Consider the following 16,477-nt stretch of genomic DNA (forward strand, 5'->3'; position numbering starts at 1 on the left):
AACAGCTGCCGCGTTTTTCCTGCTCTCGTAAGCAGCCTGGCCAGCTGGACGACCAGCCCTGGACGGCAGAGAGGGGGCAAACAGCAGAGTGGGCAGACCTGCCCTGACCAACCGACCGACCGACCGGCCGACCGAGCATGCGCCCCCACTGGGGATCACACCCCCACACTCCCCCCCACACACCTAGGTATGTGCCCTGACCGCGAATGGAGCTTGCAACCTCAACCACCGAGCCCCTTGACATACAGCGCTTTAATCAAAGGCCATGAATCAAAGCCTTTGACCCTCTGCTGGGTGGGCGTGCAACCTCAGGCCCATGGCTCCACCCATTGGTGCCTCAGCTTCCTCACCTGCTAATAACAGTACCCACCTCGCAGGGCTGTTTTAAGGACAGAAGGAGCTAATAGAATGAGCAAGTACTTAGAACAGCACCGGGCACATGAAGTGCTTGCTATGTCGTAGGAACTCTTGTCCAAGTGCCCCCTCCACCAAACTGGCCAGAGGGGTGCCCGGGCCGCACGGAGCTGTGTTCTCTAGGTTGTCCCGAAGTGCTCAGGAGAGGGGGGAGGGGGAGGAAAAGACAGGGGCTCCCTCGGAATCTCCTGGAACAGCCACTCTACCGGGAGAGCCCAGCCACTAAGCTGGACTGAAGTGTCCCTGCTGGGCCACCCTAGGGTTCAACAGGGAAGCACGTTTTGTTTCTGATGACAGGAGGAATAACCACCACCCACAGTCTGTGCTGGCTCGCTCTAGGCGTGAGGATAAAGGGAAAAGCTGGTTCGTACTGCGGGTAAAGGTGTAGGGCTGGGGTGCAGAACTCCTGTTTAGGTAAGTCCTTTTTTTTTTTTAAAGATATAGATATAGATATAGATATATAGATATATAGATATAGAGATATAGAGATAGAGATATATAGATATAGATATAGATATATAGATATATAGATATATAGATATATAGATATAGATATAGATATAGATATAGATATAGATATAGATATAGATATAGATATAGATATAGATATAGATATAGATATAGATTAGATATAGATATAGATAGATTTCCGAGAAGAAGAGGGGAGGGGAAGAGAGAGAGAGAGAGAGAAAAAAACTTCAATGATGAGAGAGAAACATTGATCGGCTGCCTCCTGCATGCCCCCTACTGGGGATCGAGCCAGCAACCTGGGCACGCACTGAACCCGGGACCCTTAGCCCGCAGGCTGATGCTCTATCTACTGAACCAAATCAGCCAGGGCTTTAGCCAAGTCCTTTGAGCCAAGGCTCTTTTCAGATATAAAAGGACAGGCCGACGGCCCAGTCTGAATAGCTGTCATTATTGCTCTGCAGTCAGAAGCAATGGAAAACGGGAGTTCTCAGAAGTTCCGGGGACTCTGTCCAGGAAAACCAGCCCCTGGAAAACGGCCGTCAGCTGAGCTGGAGGAGACAGCCGGCCGGTGAGGAACCCTCAGGGGCGTGAGCGGCCGGGAGGCCGTCTGGAGAGTTGGCTGGTCACGTCTGCCTCGCTCTGAGCCGCGGGTGACCCCTTTCTCCACGCGGTGGGAGCTGTTACAGACAACAGCCTCGTTGCCTGGTGAGGCCCAGGAAATGAGGAAGCCGGAGACTACGGTCTGCATGCAAAGCGCGGCAGCTGACCCTGCCAGGCCCGGCGGCCAGCGGGCACCGGCCCCACCCAGAACCCCTCGAAATACTGAAGGTTGTGTCAATGCTGGACTAATTAAATAATAATAATAATAGGGCGGGGATAAAAGGGAGAGATCAACCAAAGGACTTACGTGCATACATATGAGCCTAACCAGTGGTCAAGGACAATAGTGGGGTGGGGGCATGAGTGAGGGTCGGAGGGGGGGGGGGAACTGGAATGGGGGGGTGAGGACAAATATGTGAATCAATAAAGAAATTTTTTAAAAATGTAAATAATAATAATAATAATATACTCAGAGCACTTCTACAAGGAGAAATCCTTGGGGAAGAATGAAGACATATTGAGGGAACCACCTCCCCAGTGCCACATGTGTGGGCTGAGGCCTGACCCCCATTTAACTGGACTAGCACACAAAGAGGGACAGGTGGCTGGGGCATCTGTCCCCTGTTACACACATGGCAGAGGAGGCCCACAGCAGTGGGGGACCAGCCCAAGGTCACGGAGACAAGAGGGAGGGCAGAAACTGGAGCTCACTCCCACGTCCCTGCCCACGTTCCTGTGGGTCTGCTGAGGAAGGAAGGACGGACGGAGGGCTCCCTGCGGCCCCTCTGGCTGCCAATTCTGCAGCCCGGCTGGTGGGCCCAGACCCCGGCCTGGAGCCCACTCCCTCCACCCGGAGCCCGCCCCCCCCAGCCCTCCGCCCAGCTGTCCTCCTCACACCAGCCCCCAACAGGAGAAGTCCCTGCCACGCGCTTCGTTGGAAGTTGGAACCGTTATGTTGTTGGCACGCCCAGCGACCTGCTCCTGCTCCCCCTTTCCATGCCTCCGGCTGTCCCAGTTGGGAGTCCAGAAGTAAAAAACAAAGGCTTTGTCTCTTTATTTCGATTTCCTCCGTAAAATCTCAAACACGCAGGAAACACCCACCCAGCCCCAGAGAAGCGGGCTCGGGCCGCTGACCGCTTGGGGAGGGTGGGTTAGGGGGTCAGGGAGCGGGGGTGGCTGGGAAGGGCGTGCCCCCAGGGCACCTGGGGCCTGGCTTCCTCACAGGAAAAGGGGGGCCTGGGGGTGAGGGGGACAGGCCCTCCCGGCTCTGAGGAATGTGGGTGTGGAGGGTGGGCCGGGAAGACAGATCGCACACAAGTCACTCTTTTCCCATCGGTGCCCGGAGGCCTCGGGACGGCTCCAGCCTGCTCCATCATCTCCGGCTCCAATAAGGCCGGCATTGAGAGAAGAACACGAGAGGCTATTTTGGGCTGCCGGAGCCCGCTTGGGAGAGGACGGTCCTCGCCGGGAAAGATGATGGGTTTGCCTCCATCTCTTCCTTGGCCCTCGCTTCCAGGGGGATGAGACTATAATGGGCTGGGTTTGTGGGTTATCTAAAAAAAAAAAAGGGGAGACTTTCCAAGAGGCTATGTGGAGAATCTAAACGATAAAACGAAAATCCTTAAGCCGAATGAAAGTTAATGGAGCTTTTGAAATGATTACATAATGCTCTGGGGGAGGCAAGGGCTAGGGCTAGGGAGGCCTCCCAGCCCCACCACACCTCAGCAACCTCCACACAGCTCCGCTGCTACAAACACGCTCACTTTTCCTCCGGGCCCCCGGCAGACGAGGGGCCGCGAACACACCGCAGGGAGAGCGGGTTCTTTTAAAAGCAGAGCTGCTCTTTAAGAAGCAGGCCTGCAGCCTCCTTGCAGATGAAAAGGCTCGGCGGACTCTGGGGAGACCCTCTGCCGTCCCATTGGCCTGTTCATTCCTGGGCAGAGCCACACAGCGTGCATTACCCCCGATTCGCAGTGTATTTTAATAGGCGGCAGGACGAGCCCCTTCCTACTTATTAAAGGGTCTGTCAGCAAGGGAGTAAAAGGCTCAGATTTGATTTTGAAACACTTCATTTTGGATAACTTTAGGATAGATGTGGGCGGAGGGGGGAGGTAAAGTTAGAGATAGAGAGCCCTGGCTGGCCAGGTAGTTGGTTCGGTTGGAGCACTGTCCCAATGTGCCAAGGTTATGGGTTCGATGGAATCAGCCAATGAATGCATGGATAAGGGGAACTGATGTTTCTCTCTCTCTAGCTCCCTTGCTCTCTCTCTCTCAAATCAGTAAATTTAAAGTTATTTTAAATATATATATATATATATATATATATATATATATATTATTGATTTTTTTTTTTTTTTTTACAGAGAGGAAGGGAGAGGGCTAGACAGTTAGAAACATCGATGAGAGAGAAACATGGATCAGCTGCCTCCTGCACACCCCCTACTGGGGATGTGCCCGCAACCTAAGGCACATGTCCTTGACCGGAATCGAACCTGGGACCCTTCAGTCTGCAGGCCGATGCTCTATCCACTGAGCCAAACCGGTTTTGGCAAAAGTTAGTTTTAAATTAGAGATAGAGAAGCAGTTCCAATGCTACTGCAGTAATCTAAGTGAGAGGCGTTAAGGCTGGAGCTAAAGGAGAGGCGGTTAGAAATAAGGGGAGGAGTTTAAGAAATAAGCCAAACCATCAATATTTGGGGGGGAGGGAAGAGTAGGTATGTCAACATAACGTGTAGGCACATGTCTGTGCAGTCAAACGGAACGGGCTTTCTAATATGCTTCACTGCCGCCACCGGCACAGCCTCTGGTCACGTCCACGGGGAGACAAACCCCAAAAAGCAGTTCCCTCGCTGGCTCAGCAGCCTGCCCATCGAGGGAGGGAGCAGGACCCGGGCAGGAATGGTTTCTGCTGACAACTCAGGGACAGAGGCATGTCCACGCCTTCTTACCACTGAACAAAGAGGACGCGGCGGCCACCTCGGGTCCCCGATGTCTTATTATAAAACCAGTTCAAACCTTTGCCCCTGATGGTGTGTGACTCCCTGCAGACGGGACCTGCCTGAGTGTGCAGGCTTTTCCAGAAGCGCTCGAATCTTCCCCGCCCAGCTTCTAAAAGCACTGCTCTGCTGACGGCTCTAACCCAGGTCAAGCCCCACGCCCGCGGGATGGCATCAGCTCCAGCGGGGAGGCGGCCGGGGGTGGAGAGGAGAAGGCTGAGAGCTGCTGGGTGAGCCATGTCTCCTGCAGCCATGGAGAGCCCGCACCCTGTGCAGCTGGGGAGCCGCCTTCCCCTCCCCCTCCCGCCCCCAGGCCCAGGGGCCACGCACCGCCTTACGCAGAGGAAAGGGAGGCATGGGAAGGTGAAGTTAGGGATTAGAAAGGTCCTAGGTTTCACTGCAGCCTTCCTTGCTTTAACATTCCTATTCTCACACTTTAGAACAGAAAATGTATTTTGTTGAAGATCTTTTAAGATGAGCTGCTCGTCGAGTCGCTGTCATCTAATTATAAAATGAAAATCCTGTTTATTCTCTCTCTTCTCCAAATACACACGCCCACCGTGTAAATGGCAGCTCTGTGTGCGCGGCTGCCGCCACGCTCTGCTCTGCAGTCAGGCCTGATGTCCTCTGAGGGTGAATCGACGTCTCTGAAAAGGGTTAAACCCAGAAGGGCACACTCATCCTGGCCCCCTGTGGGTCCTCCCCAGCGTGGTCAGAGAGGATCCAGCAACAACCTCGATGGACAAGCCAGGAGGTGTTTTCATCGGATGGGCTGAAGATCCGAGCTGAGGGAGCCGGTGCGGGGGAACCCAGGAGCCAGGCTCCCACAGCCCCCCAGGCCGAGGTCCCCACCCCGCAGACGAGGGGGGTGTGCTGGGTCCTGCTCTATCATGAGAAGGGCCACGTGGGCCACAGGTAGATTGATTATACCATCCCTTGTAGTTTTTTTGCTTTTTATTTTTTAAAACTCGAAAATATACCAAGCGCACAAATGATTTAGGGGCTTGTGATTGACTGTGAGATTCGTGAGCGCCCTGGCCGGGTGGCTCGGCAGGTTGGAGTGGCGTCCCGTCCACCAAATGGTTGAGGGTTTGATTCTCAGTCAGGGCACGTACCTGGGGTGCACAGATACGATCTGGTTTGGGTGTGTGGGGGAGGCAGCAGATCGATGTTTCTCTCTCACATCAAGGTTTCTCTCCCTTTCCCTCTCATTCTTTCTAATATATATATTTTATTGATTTTTTTAAATATATTTTATTGATTTTGTACAGAGAGGAAGGGAGAGAGATAGAGAGTTAGAAACATCGATGAGAGAGAGTCATCGATCAGCTGCCTCTTGCACACCCCCTACTGGGGATATGCCCGCAACCAAGGTACATGCCCTTGACCGGAATCGAACCCGGGACCTTTCATTCCCCAAGCCGACGCTCTATCCATTGAGCCAAACCGGTTTTGGCTTGATTTTTTTTTTTTTTTTTAACAGAGAGGAAGAAAGAGGGTTAGAGAGCTAGAAACATCGATGAGAGAGAAACATCGGTCAGCTGCCTCCTGCACACCCCCTACCGGGGATGTGCCCGCAACCAATGTACATGCCCTTGGCCGGGATCGAACCTGGGACCTTTCAGTCCGCAGGCTGATGCTCTATCCATTGAGCCAAACCGGTTTCGGCCCTCTCATTCTTTCTAAAACCAATAAAAACATACCCTCAGGTGAAAATTAAAAAAAAAAAAAAAAGATTCGTGGGAATCAGGGAAACCCACTGTCCTCGGGGTCCTCTTTCCGCCTCTCGGCCAGCAGCCGCTCCTGCGCCGCTGTGGCCTCTGCTGCTGCCTACATCCTGCGCCCGGCCTGGCCGCTCCCTCCTTTCTCCCCGGAGACCTCCGGATTACAGGTGACCAGGCCCCCGCAGGGCGTCCCGTGAGCAGCAGGAGAGGAGAGACGTGCCGCTTTTGGTTCTCCAGTCCTGGGGGCAGTGCAGTGTGACGGGAGCCCCTGTGCTGGGACCACGCCGACTCCTTCCAGCCTGCTTCTCTCAGGAGGCCTGCGGGTGGCCTGCTGAACCTCCCTGGGCCTCCGTTTCCTCATCCGTAAAAGGCTAACGGCACGGTTATGAACCAGAACGGCGGCCAGAGAGAGCCTGGCCCATGAGTCTTGGTGGAAGGAAAGATGGGAAGGAGGAAGGGTGGGAAAGGAGAAGGGAGGGACGGAGGGTGGGAAGAGCGGGCAGACATACAGAGAAGCCGTCTTTGAACCCCGCCATCCGAGGAGCAGGTGATGGAAGTGGAGCTGCTGGTGCTGGAGAAAATATGATGGCCACGGGTTTGTGGGGAACAGAGAAAGGAAAAAACTCTGCCAGAGTGAGAGATCCCCAGGTGGAGGGGACTGACGTGGGCAACAAGCTCCCGGTCTCTGGAAGGGTCCAGCTGAGGCCCCACAGGCTGCACTGCAGGGAGGGCCTCCCTGCTGGAACTTTCCCAGCCTGAACTCAAGGGGTCACTTAAAAACCTTCCTTCAGCCTTGGTCGGAGCTAAATATCCATTTAAAAAAAAAAAAAAAAAAAGGTTTGAAGTGATGCCTGCATTTTTTATGCATAAACAAGGATTTAACTAATAAAAGCTGTCTGCGGCCCACCTAAGATCACCGCGCTCCCCATGGAGACACACGCTCTCTGGTCTGAACCCCGCCCACACAGGCTCCGGGGGGGCCCGCCGGGGCCATCCGTCTGTTATCTGAAGGTGGCTCGAATGCTGATAATGCTCTCCGTCTTTAGAACCCTTTCTGGTTTCCCAAGCATGTGCTCATCTGTGTATTTCATCTAATCCCCATGACAACCCTGAGGGCTCAGCCGAGGAGTCACAGATGGTGCCTGGGCCCCGGCAGCACGGGGCCCGCCCAAGGCCCTATAGTCAGTCACCGAGGCACGGAACCAGAGCTCAGAGCTCCCAGCGCCCCTCCCCACCCCACCCTCCTTCATCCCACATGCCGCACAGCCAAATCCTTTCCTGGTGCTCCCCAAGATCTTCCCTAGTGCTCCCCAAAACCTCGTCAGCAAAACATTAGGTGTAAATGTACCGTTTCCCCGAAAATAAGACAGTGTCTTATATTAATTTTTTCTCCCAAAGTTGCGCTAGGTCTTATTTTCAGGGGATGTCTTATCTTTCCATGAGCTAGGTCTTATTTTCGGAGGATGTCTTATTTTCGGGGAAATACGGTAGGCAGACCCGTGCCAGGCTCTCTTGATGAGAATATGCCCCTGTGAGACCCAGGATGTTACCTCAGCGACCAGTAATGACCCGTATTGTCACCTGGCCATTGGCCATCAGCAGGCCTCGCCCAGTAAGCTACCAATGATACCACAGGACAGTGAGTTCTAAAGGACACGGCTCCTGTGGGGCCCCTGCCAGAGAGAGGGCTGCAGAACGCCGCCTTGGATCATGCCAACAGGGTAAAAAGGGCCTAGAGGGGCTCAGTGGTGGACGCCAGGCCCAGGAAGGCCAGGGGGTGGGGTCTCTGAGAATAGGCAGGACAACTTCAAGGCCCTATAGTCAGTCACCGAGGCACAGAACCAGAGCTCAGAGCTCCCAGCTCCCCAGAAGGCTGGAGGCGGCACAAGGAATGCATGGCAGGTACAAGGAGGGCAGCCATGGCCTGTCTGAGGCCTGAGGCGGCGGCAGCACTGCTCTATGGTCAGTTCCACAGGACAGACCCGCTGGCGGACTGTATAGACTTCAACTCGGGCTGAGAACGGACAACCGTCCACCCTGTTTTCGTTGTTGACACCGCCTCCAACACGGGGGCATGCTGGCCTGATGGGAAGGCAGAGGGACGCAGTGAGTCCTAGGGAAACCGCCCTGAAGTAACATGGCGTAGAGCAGGGGATCTACCTGGGACCCAGCACTCGTTTTCAGAGATCCATGAGTCCTCTGAATTGTATGCCCAACTTTGTACATCTGAGCGACTTTTCTCTCGGATTCTCACTGGCCTATTTAAGAGGCTCTGCACTCAGACCCTCAGTTTTCTTGGCTGCTTGTTCCATGCAAGAACTTGCTGGACGTGGCACTAATATCCACCCCAATCCCTGTGTATAGAGACCTCACATGAGCTGAGAGCATCTTTGGGAGATCTAAAGGCTGCTTAATCCACTAATACTTGGGTTTTATTCCAAAAAAAAAACAAAAAAGCATCCCCACTGATCCAGTATCACAGGGCCCAGTGACATCATCCAGGACTATGAGGGCTCGCAAGGCCTCCGAGTCCACCAACAAAATTCCTCCCAAACTCGGCCTCTAGAGAATGGGCACTGCCCAAACCGGTTTGGCTCAGTGGATAGAGCGTCGGCCTGCGAACTCAAGGGTCCCAGGTTTGATTCCAGTCAAGGGCATATATCTTGGTTGCAGGCACATCCCCAGTGGGGGGAGTGCAGGAGGCAGCTGATAGATGTTTCTCACTCATCAATGTTTCTAACTCTCTATCCTTCTCCCTTTCTCTCTGTAAAAAAAATCAAAATATATATATATATTTTTTTAAATTAAGAGAATGGGCACCTGCCAGATGCCCCATCCAAAGGTGGCTGTGCCTTCTAGCCAGCCAGACGCTGCCCTGGGCCTGGGTGGTACCGAGCTCCTGGGACTCCATGCACACCCTGTGGACACTGGAGGACACCCCAGCTTTGCACAAGAAGGTGCTCCCGCGTGGCTCACGTGCATATGGTTTGGATAAACGCCGCCAGGCCCGTGAGCAGGTATGTTTTCAATAGCTTGCAGGGAGGCACCCTCCATCTGGGGGCATTTCACGGGCAGAGCAGTGATCACGCCAGATGTGAAGTATAAAATGGAGGTCGCACTTCCCCCAGAACGCACTCAGTCTAGCGGGCTGGCCACCGGAATGGCAGAGCCGGTCACCCCGGAGCCGGTTCAGCCCCTCAGAGCCCGGCGGCTCCCTCCCCTGGGTTCCAGGATCCCTGGAGCCCGGCAAGCCGCCCCACGGGGAACACACGGGTCACTTTAGAAGCAGCTCACATCACTGGAAGCATGAAACATCTGTGGCTAGAGCCAGCAATAAAATAAAAGTTATGCCCGTAACAAAGATGTCTTATGTAGATGAAAACATGAGCCGTGGAAAAATACAAACTGCCTTATGCTGCCGGGAGCAAAGCTGGCAACGCCGGGAGATGGCGGATTGCCTCACAGAGCTCCGCAGGGGCCCTGACCCCCCCCCCGCCCCCCCCCCCGCCCCTTCTCTGTAAGGAAGCGTGGAGGCCACTGCGGGAAGGGCAGGTTCACTCCACACCCCTCCTCCCCAGAAAGAGGCCGGCAGACCCCGCAGCGTTGAAAACCCCAGAGCATCAAAGCCCCACACCTCCTGCCCTGGCAGGGAAAGGACAAACGACACCACCATCAACCATGGATGGACAGACGGACGGACGGAGAGGCTGACTGGCTGCTGGGCCTGAGAACAGACCATGGGGTGAAAGTTGTGGCCTGAAACATATTCAACCCCCGTCAGCAGGGACATGCAATTCGCAGGAGATTAGGAGATGTACAGAACGTCAGCCAGCTCGAGAGTCTCTCCCTTCCAAAGAGCAGGAGAAAGTCTGCGAACTGTCTCGGCGAAAGTGCTTTGTTCACAGCGAAGCCCCTGACACGTGTCCGCTCCTAATGCAAACAGCTCGCCGCCCCACACTTGAGCTCCCAGGAGGATGTGCACGGAGCAAACGCACAAAGAGGCTGCACCTGGAGCCTCCCAGCCCAGGAGAGCCAGGCCCTCCCAGCTGCCCGCTCCGGAGCCCCATCTCAGGGAGGTTCGTGGGCGGCTGATTGGCCCTTCCAGCCCCAGGCCACCACCTGCGGCCGGGGGCGATCCTAAAACCTCCCCCTCCAACCATGAGCAAGCACCGTCCCTGTCTGGGCTGCGTGAGCCCGGGGGGGCTGCTATTTCAGCAGAGCCTCAGGGTTTTCCAAGTCCCATCTCCTTATCGCTCCTGCTGCCAGGAAGGTCACTCTTCCGAGGCCACACGTCTGAGCCCCGTCAGGCACCCGCTCCGTCAGGTCCAGGGGCAGAGGTGGGTCCCGGAGCCGCAAGAGCCATTCTGGCCCGGAGCTCTGTGGCCAGGGCCAGGATGGAGTGGCTCTGGTCCACCTCTCCAGACTCAGCTTTGTCCCCGGCCAGCACACACCTCTGGGTCCAGCCACAGGCTAATGGGGGTCCAGTGCCCAGGCTCCTGCCAGGCGCCAACCCCTCTAGCAGGCCTTCCCCGACCTGCCACACTGTCTGCTCCCAGACACCCTGAGCTTCCCGGAGCCCAGGCAGGACCCACCGTGCCAGGCCGTGGCTCATTGCTCCCGGTCCTGCCCCGCGGAGCAGCAGCTGGCACTGTGCCCCCCACACACGGGGTGGGGGGTGGGGGGGCGTCCCAGCCAGGTCTGGTCAATGAATGAGCCCAGCCCTACCTGCGACCAGAGCCCTGCGCGGCGCACGGAAGGGTTGTTTATGAAGAAGGTGTTTTTTGTTCTTCAGCTCAATTTGACACCCCCTCCCGCGGGTCCCAGCGCTCGTTAACGCCATTTTAGAAGGGGAGAAAGCGCCCCCACCAACCCCTCCCCACCCCACCCCACTCCACGCCACCACCCACCACCCCGCGGGGGCAAACAAGGAGCCCAAGTGTGGTCATCACAACAGAGGCTTCCTGGGCGGCCGGCGGGCCTTCCCCACCGGAGTCCCGGTCGCGGCCGAGTTCCCGATCGCGCACCGTTATTCGGGCGCCCGGGGCGGGGGCCCAAAGGCGCTCAGCGGCAGCCCTGGAGCAGAGCGCATTCAGCCGGGAGCGCGCGGCCACCCCTCCAGCCCCGGAACAAAGCGCCTGCCCGGGCTGGGGGCCGCGCGGCCGGGGGCCCCCATCCCCTCTCCCCCCTCCCCTCCCTCCCGGCCCCGCCTGCCCCGGCCACTCACCGCCGCCCGCTGCAGCCCGGGCTGGGCTCCGGCCTCAGGGCGCCTCCTCTAGCTCCCGCCCGCGCGCCCGCCGGCGGCCCGGCCCCGCCCCGCCCCGGCGCCTCCTTAAAGCGCCCGCGCCGCCCGCACGCCCCGAGCTCCTGCCGCGCGGCGCATTCCTCCTATTGCAACTAAACACAGGGCCCGGCGGGTGCGGGGGGAACCGGGCCCCAAGCGGGGACCCCTCCCCGGGGGCCCGCCCGCACCTCGGCGCCCCCCCCCCCTCCCGCCGGACGCGCGGCCCGCGAAGCGCTAGCCTCCCGTGCGGACTCCCCCGGATCCGATCCGGCGAGGGCGCGTGAGCCCTACCACGGAGCAGGCCGGCGCCGCCGCCTCCCTCCCCCGCGGCCCCGCGCACTTACCCGGGTCCGAGCCGCGGAGCCGCGGGGCCGCGGAGCAGGCTTTACGGCGGACGCAGACTGGGAATTCACGCGGCCCCTTTAAGGGCCCCTCTGCGCCCCGACCTTTAAATCTCCGCTCCGCCGGGCCACCTTCGGAGCCGCCCCGGTCCGGAGCGGCCCGGGGTCGGGATCGCCCACCCTGACCGCGATGTTCCCTTAGGATCCCGGGACGGGTGTCTTTCTGGGTCCTGCCTCCGGGGCCGCTTGCTTGCCCCTCGGGGTGCACCGTTCCCGGGCTCAGAGTTCATCTGGACGCGCGGCTGGGACAGGCGACGCTCACGCTCCGTTTCATTGTTTCAGTTCCGCTAACTCCTCCACTGGCGTCATTTTCCCCTCTTTTAAAAATAAAGGCACCATCCGCATGCCATAAGATTCCACCCTTGGTCCAATGTAGTGGTTTTGTAGTGTATTCCCAAAAGTTGTGCAACCCTCACCGTGATCAATTTCCAGGACGTTTTCATACCCCGCCTCCCTCCCTCCCGCCCCAAGGAACTGTGCCCATCTGCAGTCATTCCTCCTTGCCGCCTCCCCCCACTCCCTGGAAACCAGTAACCTAAGTTTTAAATGTGCCAGTTCAGGACATTTCGTATGTTGAATCATGCAACATGCTGCGGTCTTTTGTGACCAGCTTCTTACACTTTGCAGGATGCTGCCAATGTTTATCGACGTTCCAGCATGGTCATTCCTTTTCTTGACAGAATAGTATTCCATCGTGGGTGTACACCACATGCTGTTGATCCACTCACCCGCTGGTGGACAGGTGGGTTGCTTGTGCATTGGGGGTATTATGAATAAAACTGCTATTACACATTCCTGTACAAGTCTGTGTATGAACACGTTTTCTTTCTTTTTTATAAAATATTTTATTGATTTTTTTACAGAGAGGAAGGGAGAGGGATAGAGAGTTAGTAACATTGACGAGAGAGAAACATCCATCAGCTGCCTCTTGCACACCCCCTACTGGGGATGTGCCCGCAACCAAGGTACAAGCCCTTGACCGGAATCGAACCTGGGACCTTTGAGTCCACAGGCTGATGCTCTATTCACTGAGCCAAACCGGCTAGGGCTGTCTGAGCATGTTTTCACTTGGGATATAGACTTAGAATTGTGGGTCATGTGCTAACTACGCTTCCCACTTTGAGGACTCCCCCAACTGTTTCCAGAGTGGCTGCACCGTTGGACACTCCCACCAACAATGTGCGAGAGTTTCGGGGTCTCCACATCCTCACCAACACGTGTTACCACCTGTCCTAGGGGAGGGGGAGGGGGAAATGGTATCTCAGTGTAGTTTTGATTATCAGTGCCATTTTTGAGGGTGTTCTTTTTGTGGGTGGACCTTGACGATGACTTGAGACCAACATTACACACTCAGAGGGCCCATCCCCTTATCGTGTTGAGAGCTTTGCCCTCCACCCCGGGGCTCCCGATTCGGTGCAGGTTTCCAGTGGCATTCCAGGAGCCATGCAGCTACTGTGCCCCCTGCGTCCCCACTTCCACCTGCTGCTCTGAAGGCCCCATGGACCCCTAGACCCCATGGCAGGGGGAGTGGACTAGGGGCCATCAAGAGTTTGTTACCTTGGTAGGGAGTAGCAGAACTGGTCAAGGAGGGGGCTCGAGGGACAGATGTTCATCCTGACTGGCTGGGTCTTGCCCCAGAACCTGCCTCTGTCTTCCCTTTCCATTTATCCCAGGCCTGGGCCGGAGTGAAGGGTGGGCAGGCCGGAGTCTGTGGGCTTTGGTTGTCTATCAGCCCCTCCTGGGCCCTGATTGGCATAGTGGTCAGACTGGTGCCCCCAGCTTGAGCTGAGATATTTGCACAGGAGTGAGTAAAATATTTGCCTTTCTACCACGTTCATACCAAAATCTTCAATAAACTGTCTCTTCGGAAATGGAATTTAAACAGCTAGAAATCACGCGCAGGTGCCTGAGATTCTCTGATGGCGAGTTAAACCCTGTGGCTGGGGTCTTACAACAGGGCGCCTGTCCCACGTGGGCTGCCTCCTCTGCTGGTTAAACCCTAAAACACAGCATGGCTCGGTGGCTGGCAAACAGAGGCTTCTGAGAACAGGGCCACTGAGCAGAAGAGTGAGGCCTGGTTTGAGAGTTCATTCACTCAGCAAGCACTACCAGAGCACCTATTGCATATCAGGTGCTGTGAGGCACCTACTGTGTGTCAGGACCTACCTCCAAGCAAGCTCAGAGTGCCACCGAGGCACAGAGTGTGGAAGGGAGAGGCACCAGGGGTGCACAGGGTCCCAGAAGACCAGTACCTAACTCAATGCAGGGAGGGGTGAGTGCCCAGGGCAGGCTTTCTGGGAGAGGTGCTGATTGAACCAGGGACTGACAGACACATAACCATCAGCCTGATGGCTGAGCGACAGAAAACCTTACATGCTGAGGCCTGAGTGAGCTGAAGTCTTTCCAAACATTGCGGCAGATCGGCATGGCTGAGCAGGTGTGTTTGGGGCATGGTAGAAAGCCAGACTCCTGGCCAAAAACCCAGGCAGGACCCAGACCCAAGTTTCAGGTCCGGAGGCCCAAGGCCAGCAGCACAGGCCTGGAGCCCGCACCTGGAATGGGGTAAACATCGGAGCAGCTGGCCTGACCCCGAGTAGAACTTCCCTGCTCAAGGACATGAGCGAAGGTGCCCCATCCTCTGTGACGTGTCCTGGGCTCACCTCCCTGTTATGAGGCTTGCTGAGCGCCATGCCTGAGAGCAGACCCAACTGGTGCCTGGGGGTTCCGTGGGAAAGCTGGAGGGACTGGGGACTTCCGGGCCAGAGCCAGCCAGGTCACTGTGGCACAGTCTTCCCCCAGAACTCTCTGCCCCGTGTGGCCCCGGGGGCAAAGGCAGCTCTGGGCTCCTGAGCATTCCTGGTGTGCCACAGCTGGGCAGCGTGATGGGCCCGCACACCTCCCAGCCACTGGTGCAGAAGGTCTTAGCCACCCTGTGTTAACATATTTTTATTGACTTTAGAGAATAAGGGAGAGGGAGAGAGAGAGATGGAAATATCAGTGATGAGAGAGAATCATTGATCTGCTGCCGGCTGCACATCCCCTACCGGGGATCAAGCCCACAACTGGGCATGTACCCTGACCAGGAATTGAACGGTGACCTTCTGGCTCATAGGCCGCCGCTCGACCACGAAGCCATACTGGCTGGACCCCACCCTGGTCTTAGACGTAAGCCCAAGCCCAAGCTCAGCGAGTAAACGGAGCTACAGTCTACGTGTCTTGATTGGCAGCTCAGTGGCGTGTGTGTGTGTGTGTGTGTGTGTGCGTGTGTACGTGTGTATGTGTGTGTGTGTACGTGCGTGTGTGCGTGTGTGCGTGTGTGTACGTGTATGTGTATGTGTGTGCGTGTGTGTGCGTGTGTGTACGTGTGTGTGCGCGCACGCGTGTGTGTGTGTGTGTGTGTGTGTGTGTGTGTGTGTGTGGTGTTGAGAAAGCAGGGAGAAGGTGAAGAGGACTCCAGCACTCGTTCCATCACAGCCTCTCGGGCCTCTGGCTGAAATCAGATCTTTTGCTGACCCTGAAGCACCAGTTGTGGGTTACTTCCCCCTCCCGCATGTGTGTTCATACCATCAGCTGACCTTTCTTCTGCGCCAAGTGCAAGGCCTTTCTTCCCGGGGCTGCCCGTGACATGGCGCCAAGAACCACGTGGTCTTTTCTCAGGGTTGTCTTTCTATTTTTTATTTTTAATGATTTCAGAGAGGAAGGGAGAGGGAGGGAGAGATAGAAACATCAATGGTGAGGGGGAAAAAAATCATTGATTGGCTGCCTCCTGCACGCCCCATACTGGGAATCGAGCCCACACCCCGGGCACATGCCCTGACTGGGAATCGAACCGTGACCTCCTGGTTCATAGGCTGACGCTCAGCCCCTGAGCCACACCAGCGGGGCTCTCAGGGTTTCCATGGCCTTTACTAATACAGGTTCAGCCACTTCTCATCTTTAGCTCTCTCTGTGACCCCCATGACCTCCCCCTCACCTGCCGCCGTCGAAGCTACGCCTCGCCTTCCTCCTCTGATGCTCACTGTCCTGATGCTTAAGGTTCACGTGGGTTCCCTCTTGCTTTCTGGAGCCAGTTTTCAATCAATCTAACTTCTCACTCACGGCCAAACTTCTCCAAAAAGTTGTCCATACTCAACCAATGTATTTGTTTCTGATCATTTGTTTTTCTCCTTCATGTGTTTCTCCTTTAATTTAAACTAAAATCCTGTGACTTTTAAACATTATGCACTACAACTCACAGGAAAAAATAGGCTTACATCGCAAATCAAAACACACTCATTCTCACACAAGTGAAATAAAAATTTCATGAAATGATACTTACTTTGACTATGTGTGGTGCGCTCTGATCTTTTCTATTATTTTTCACTAAAATTGCGAGCAAGACCTACTAAATTGATTTCCTAGGTTGTGACGTACAGTCTGAAAAACATTGATCTGTATTTTGACAACCCAGAACTTCAAGGTAGTGTGACATTACAGCTGAAATTTGTTAAGAAAGAAAAGCAAGCCCTAGCTGGTTTGGCTCAGTGGATAGAGCATTGGCCTGCAGACTGAAGGGTCCCGGGTTCGATTCCCGTCAAGGGCAGGTATCAT

General features: G+C 55.8%; 1 protein-coding gene across 3 annotated transcripts in view; it reads right to left on the minus strand.

The window, feature by feature from the left end:
- MRAS (muscle RAS oncogene homolog) overlaps positions 1–12,239 on the minus strand; it is a 37,840-nt gene extending 25,601 nt beyond the window's left edge. The window contains exon 1 of one of the 3 annotated variants that reach the window (XM_084901816.1): positions 11,831–12,239. The gene's annotated coding sequence lies outside the window, so the exon portion shown is untranslated. Of the gene's footprint in view, positions 1–11,429; positions 11,547–11,830 lie in introns of those variants that run through there. The other 2 variants (XM_084901817.1, XM_084901815.1) reach the window with 2 other exon arrangements.
- Positions 12,240–16,477: the final 4,238 nt, after the last annotated feature.

The sequence above is a fragment of the Pipistrellus hanaki genome (assembly GCF_964339955.1).
Source record: "Pipistrellus hanaki genome assembly, chromosome: 13".
Classification (NCBI taxonomy): Eukaryota; Metazoa; Chordata; class Mammalia; order Chiroptera; family Vespertilionidae; genus Pipistrellus; species Pipistrellus hanaki.